This window comes from Mus caroli, chromosome 1, assembly GCF_900094665.2.
Source record: "Mus caroli chromosome 1, CAROLI_EIJ_v1.1, whole genome shotgun sequence".
NCBI lineage: Eukaryota > Metazoa > Chordata > Mammalia > Rodentia > Muridae > Mus > Mus caroli.
Genome location: NC_034570.1, coordinates 4,589,338 through 4,596,484, shown reverse-complemented (window position 1 = coordinate 4,596,484; position 7,147 = coordinate 4,589,338).

The following is a 7,147-nucleotide window of genomic DNA, read 5'->3' as shown; positions in this document are numbered from 1 at the left end:
TTAATGAATGTGTCTCCTCTTGTATATGGAGCATAGATATTTAGAATTGAGAGTTCATCTTAGTAGATTTTAACTTTGATGAGTATGATGTGCCCGTCCTTATGTTTTTTGATAACTTTGGGTTACAAGTCAATTTTATTTGATATTAGAATGGCTACTCCAGCTTGTTTCTTTGGACCGTTTGCTTGGAGAATTGTTTTCCAGCCTTTCACTCTGAGATAGCATCTGTCTTTTTCCCTGAGGTGGGTTTCCTGTAAGTAGCAAATTGTTGAGTCCTGTTTGTGTAGCCAGTCTATTAGTCCAGGTCTTTTTATTGGGGAATTGAGCTCATTGATGTTAAGAGAAATTAAAGAAAAGTAATTGTTGCTTGCTGTCATTTTTGTTGTTAAAGTTGGGACTCTGTTCTTGCGGCTGTCTTCTTATAGGTTTGTTGAAGGGTTACTTTCTTGCTTTTTCTAGGTTGTAGTTGCCATCCTTGTGTTGGTGTTTTCCCTTTATTATCTTTTTTTTTTTAAATTTAAATATATTTTATTAGATATTTTCTTCATTTACATTTCAAATGCTGTCCCAAAAGTCCCCTCTACCCTCACCCTGCCCTGCTCCTTCACCCACTCACTCCTATTTCTTGGCCCTGGCCTTCCCCTGTATTGTGGCATAAAAAGTTTGCTAGACAAAGGGTCCTCTCTTCCCAATAATGGCCGACTAGGCCATATTCTCCTACATATGCAGCTAGAGAAAAGAGTTCTGGGGGTAATGGTTAGCTCATATTATTGTTCCACCTATAGTGTTGAAGACCCCTTCAGTTCCTTGGGTACTTTCTCTAGCACCTACATTGGGGGTCCTGTGTTCCATCCTATAGATGACTGTGAGAATCCACTTCTGTATTTGCCAGGCACTGGCAAAGCCTCACAGGATAAGCTATATCAGGGTACTTTCAGCAAAATCTTTCTGTCGTATGTAATAGTGTCTGTGTTTGGTGGATAGTTTTGGGATGAACACCCTAGTGGGACAGTCTCTGGATGGTCCATCCTTTTGTCTTGGCTCCAAAGTTTGTCTCTTCAACTCCTTTCATGGATATTTTATTCCTTATACTAGGGACATCTGGGTTCTTTCCAGCTTCTGGCTATTATAAATAAGGCTGCTATGAACATAGTGGAGCATGTGTCCTTATTAACATTTGGAACATCTTCTGGGTATATGCCCAGCAGAGTCATTGCTGGATCTCCTGGTAGTACTATGTCCAGGTTTCAGAGAAACCTCCAGACTGATTTCCAGAGTGGTTTTACAATCTTGCAATCCCACCAGCAATGGAGGAGTGTTTCCCCTTCTCCACATCCATGCCAGCATCTCTGTCAACTGAATTTTTGATCCTAGCCATTCTGACTGATGTGAGGTGGAATCTCAGGGTTGTTTTGATTTGCATTTCCCTCATGATTAAGGATGTTGAACATTTTTTCAATTTCTTCTTAGCCCTTCAAGATTTCTCAGTTGAGAATTCTATGTTTAGCTCTGTACCCCATTTTTAATGGGGTTATTTGAATTTCTGGAGTCCAGCTTCTTGACCTCTTTGTATATATTGGATATTAGTCCCCTATCAGATTTAGGATTGGTAAAAATTCTTTCCCAATCAGTTGGAGGACTTTTTTTCTTATTGACAGTATATTTTGCCCTACAGCACCTTTGCAGTTCTATGAGGTCTCATTTGTTGATTCTTGATCTTACAGCACAGGCCATTACTGTTCTGTTTAGGAATTTTTCCCCTGTGCCCATATCTTTAAGGCTTTTTGCCACTTTCTCCTCTATAAATTTCAGTGTCTCTGGTTTTATGAGGAGGTCTTCAGTCCACTTAGACTTGAGCTTTGTACAAGGAGATAAGAATGGATCAATTTGCGTTCTTCTACATGATAACCGCCAGTTGTGCCAGCACCATTTGTTGAAAATGCTGTCTTTTTTCCACTGGATGGTTTTAGCTCCCTTGTCAAAGACCAGGTGACGATAGGTGTGTGGGTTTATTTCTGGGTCTTCAAATATATTCCATTGGTCTACTTGTCTGTTGCTATACCAGTACCTTGCATTTTTAACCGCAATTGCTCAGTAGTTCAGCTTGAGTTCAGGCATGGTGAGTCCCAAAGAATTTCTCTTCTTTTTGAGAATAGTTTTTGCTATCCTAGGTTTTTTGTTATTCCAGATGAATTTGCAAATTGCCCTAACTCAGTGAGGAATTGAATTGGAATTTTGATGGGGATTGCATTAAATCTGTAGATTGCTTTTGGGAGGATAGCCATTTTTACTATATTAATCCTGCCAATCCATGAGCACAGGAGGTTTTTCAATCTTCTGAGATGTTCTTCAATTTCTTTCTTCAGAGACTTGAAGTTCTTGTCATACATATCTTTCAATTCCTTACTTAGAGTCACATCAAGGTATTGTACATTATTTGTGACTATTGTGAAGGTTGTTGTTTCCCTAATTTCTTTCTCATCCTGTTTATCCTTTGTGTAGAGAAAAGCCAATGATTTGTTTGACTTAATTTTATATCCAGCTACTGCACTTAAGCTGTTTATCAGGTTTAGGAGTTCTCTGGTGGAATTTTTAGGGTCACTTATATATACTATCATATCATCTGCAAATAGTGATATTTTGACTTCTTCCTTTCCAATTTGTATCCCCTTGATCTCCTTTTGTTGTCGAATTGCTCTGGCTAGGACTTCAAGTACAATGTTGAATAGGTAGGGAGAAAGTGGGCTGCCTTTTCTAGTCCCTCATTTTAGTGGGAATGCTTCTAGCTTCTCGCCATTTACTTTGATGTTGGCTACTGGTTTGCTGTATATTGCTTTTATTATGTTTAGGTATGGGCCTTGAATTCCTGATCTTTCCATGACCTTTATCATGAAGGGGTCTTGGATTTTTTTCAATTTCTTTCTCAGCATCTAATGAAATGATCATGTGATTTTTGTCTTTGAGTTTGTTTATATGGTGGATTACATTGATGGATTTTTGTATGTTAAACCATCCCTGCATCCCTGGGATGAAGCCTACTTGGTCATGATTGATGATCATTTTGATGTGTTCTTGAATTCATTTTGTGAGTATTTTATTGAGTATTTTTGCATTGATATTCATAAGAGAAATTGGTGTGAAGTTCTCTTTTTTTGTAGGAACTTTGTTTGGTTTAGGTATCAGAGTAATTGTGGCTTCCTAGAATGAATTGTATAGAGTACCTTCTGTTTCTATTTTTTGCAATAGTTTGAGGACAGTTGGAACTAGGTCTTCTTTGAAGGACCGATACAACTCTGCACTAAACCCATCTGGTCCTGGGCTTTTTTTTGGGCAGGGGGAGACTATTAATGACTGCTTCTATTTCTTTAGGGGAAATGGGACTGTTAAGATCGTTAATCTGATCCTGATTTAAATTTGGTTCCTGGTATCTGTCTAGGAAGTTTTCATTTCATCCAGGTTTTCCAGTTTTGGTGAGTAGAGCCTTTTGTAGTAGGATCTGATGATGTTTTGGATTTCCTCAGGATCTCTTGGTATGTCTCCTTTTTCATTTCTGATTTTGTTAATTAGGATACTCTCCCTGTGCTGTCTAGTTAGTCTTGCTAAGGGTTTATCTATCTTGTTGATTTTCTCAAAGAACCAGCTCCTAGTTTGGTTGATTCTTTGAATAGTTCTTTTTGTTTCCACTTGGTTGATTTCAGCCCTACGTTTGATTATTTCCTGCCGTCTACTCCTCTTAGGTGAATTTGCTTCCTTTCATTCTAGAGCTTCTGTGTGTGCTGGCAGACTGATAGTATATGTTTCCTCTAGTACCTTTTTAGAGGCACTCAGGGCTATGAGTTTTCCTTTTAGGACTGCTTTCATTGTGTCCCATAGGTTTGGGTATGTTCTGGCTTCATTTTCATTAAACTCTAAAAAGTTTTAATTTTTTTTATTTCTTCCTTGATCAAGGTATCATTGAGTAGAGTGTTGTTCATTTCCCATGTGAATGTTGGCTTTCCATTATTTATGTTGTTATTGAAGATCAGACTTAGTCCCTGGTGATCTGATAGGATGCATGTGATAATTTCAATATTTTTGTATATGTTGAGGCCTGTTTTTTGACCAATTATATGTTCAATTTTGGAGGAGGTACCTTGAGGTGCTGAGAAGAGGGTGTATCCTTTTGTTTTAGGNTAAAATGTTCTGTAGATATCTGTTAAAACCATTTGTTTCATAACTTCTGTTGGTGTCCATGTGTCTCTGTTTAGTTTCTGTTTCCAGGATATGTCCATTGGTGAGAGTTGGGTGTTGAAGTCTTCCATTATTATTGTGTGAGGTGTAATGTGTGCTTTGAGCTTTACTAAAGTTTCTTTAATGAATGTGGCTGCCCTTACATTTTGAGCATAGATATTTAGAATTGAGAGTTCATCTTAGTAGATTTTACCTTTGATGAGTATGAAGTGACCCTCCTTGTCTTTTTTGATAACTTTGGGTTGGAAGTCAATTTTATTTGATATCAGAATGGGAACTCCAGCTTGCTTCTTGGGGCGATTTGCTTGGACAATTTCTTTTCCAGCTTTTACTCTGAGATAGTGTCTGTCTATCCCTGCGGTGGGTTTCCTATAACCACCAAAATGTTGGGACCTGTTTGTGTAGCCAGTCTGTTAGTCTATGTCTTTTTATTGGGGAATTCTGTCCATTGATGTTTAGAGAAATCAAAAAAAAAGTAATTGTTGCTTGCTGTCATTTTGTTGTTAAAGTTGGGAATCTGTTGTTGTGCCTTTCTTCTTTCAGTTTTGTTAAAGGATTACTTTCTTGCTTTTTCTACTGTGTAGTTTCCATCTTAGTATTGGTGTTTTCCCTTTATTATCCTTTGAAGGGCTGGATTTGTGGAAAGATATTGTGTGAATTTGGTTTTGTCATGGAATGCTTTGGTTTCTTCATCTGTGGTGATTGAGAGTTCTGCTGGGTGTAGTAGCCTTGGTTGGCTTTGTGTTCTCTTAGGGTCTGCATAACATCTGTCCAGGATCTTCTGGCTTTCATAGTCTCTGGGGAGAAGTCTGGTGTAATTCTGATAGGCCTGCCTTTATATGTTACTTGACCTTTTTCCCTTGCTGCTTTTAATAGTCTATCTTTATTTAGTGCATTTGTTGTTCTGATNATTATGTGTCAGGAGGAATTTCTTTTCTGGTCCAGTCTATTTGGAATTCTGTAGACTTCTTGTATGTTCATGGGTATCTCTTTCGTTAGGTTTGGGAAGTTTTCTTCTATAATTTTGTTGAAGATATTTGCTGGCCCTTTAAGTTGAAAATCTTCATTGTCATCTACTCCTATTATCCGTAGGTTTGGTCTGCTCGTTGTGTTCTGGATTTCCTGGACATTTTGAGTTAGGATCTTTTTACATTTTGCCTTTTCTTTGATTGTTGTGCCCATGTTCTCTATGGAATCTTCTGCACCTGAGATTCTCTCTTCCATCTCTTGTATTCTGTTGCTAATGCTCGCATCTATGGTTCCAGATTTCTTTCCTAGGGTTTCTATCTCCAGAGTTGTTTCACTTTGGGTTTTCTCTATTATTTCTACTTCCCTTTTTAGGTTTTGGATGGTTTTGTTCAATTCCATCACCTGTTTGGTTGTGTTTTTCTGTAGTTCTTTAAGCACTTCTACCTCTTTTGCATTGTTCTCCTGTATTTCTTTAAGTGAGTTATAAATGCCTTTCTTAAAGTCCTCTACCAGCATCATGAGATATGATTTTAAATACGAGTCTTGCTTATTGGGTGTGTTGGGGTATCCAGGACTTGCTGAGTTGGGAATGCTGGGTTCTGATGATGGTGAATGGCCTTGGTTTCTGTTAGTAAGATTCTTAATGTTTGCCTTTTGCCACCTGGCAATCTTTGGTGTTACTTGTTATAGTTGTCTCTGTTTGGAGCTTGTTTCTCCTGTGATTCTCTTAGCCTCTGTCAGCAGTCCTGGGAGTCCAGCTCTCTCCTGAGTCTCAGTGGTCAGAGTACTCTCTGCAGGCTTAAGATGAAGGCCTGAAACAGGGCCTGTCTGAGAAGCTGTGTTGCCTCTGCAGTCTGCATGCTCACCTGCACAGACTGGTCCCTAATCGACTTGGGACATAAGATGGCTCTCTCACCTGCTCTGGTGGTCAGAGACCTCCCAGGAAGACACCTCTGCTCTGGCGGGAAAGGTGACCGGATGTCTGAAGCCCAAAACAGGGGTCTGTCCCAGAAGCTGTGTAACTTCTGCCTATCCCAGAAGCTGTGTCACTTTTGCAGTCTGCTTGCTCACATGTGTAGACCAGTCTCTGAGGGACCCGGGACACAAGATGGCTCCCTTGCCTGCTCCAGCAGTCAGAACCCTACCAGGGGTCACCTTTTCTCTGGCAGGGAAGGTGCCTGGATGTCTGGAGCCCAAAACGGGATCTGTCCCAGTAACTGTGTTGCTTCTGCAGACCGCTCACTCACCCTCCGAAGTCCATGAGCTGACCTGTGCAGACTTGGTTGGGAGACTTTTAATGACTGTTTTTATTTCCTTAGGTGTTATGGGACTGTTTAGGCATTTTACCTGATCTTGATTTAACTTTGGGATGTGAAATCTTTCCAGAAAAATTTCAATATTCTCTACGTTTTTTAGTTTAGTTGAGTATAGTCTTTTGTAATGAGATCTGATAATTTTTTTAAAAATTTCATCAGTTTCTGCTGTTATGTCTCCCTTTTTATATCTGATATTGCTAATTTGGATACTAACTCTGAGTCATTAGTTAATTTGGCTAAGGATTATCTATCATGTTGATTTTCTCAAAGAACCAGCTATTGGGTTTGTTGATTCTTTGTATTATCCTATTTGTTTCTAAATGGTTGGTTTCTGCCCTAATTTTGACGACTTTCTACCTTCTAATCCTCTTGGGCCTATTTGCTTCCTTTTGTTCTAGACCTCTCAGGTATGCTATTAAGTGGCTAGAATAGGATCTTTATAATTTCTTTATGAAGATATATACTGCTATGAATTTTCCTCTTAACAATGCTTTCGAGACATCCGGCACCCTCCCAGCCATAGGACAGTGGCCCGCCCTGCACGGGAGCCCTCTGCCTCAGGAGCAGGGAGCACCATCTTGGTTCTGGGACTCCACCGAACTTAGGAACTTAGTCTGCACAGGTGAGAGTGT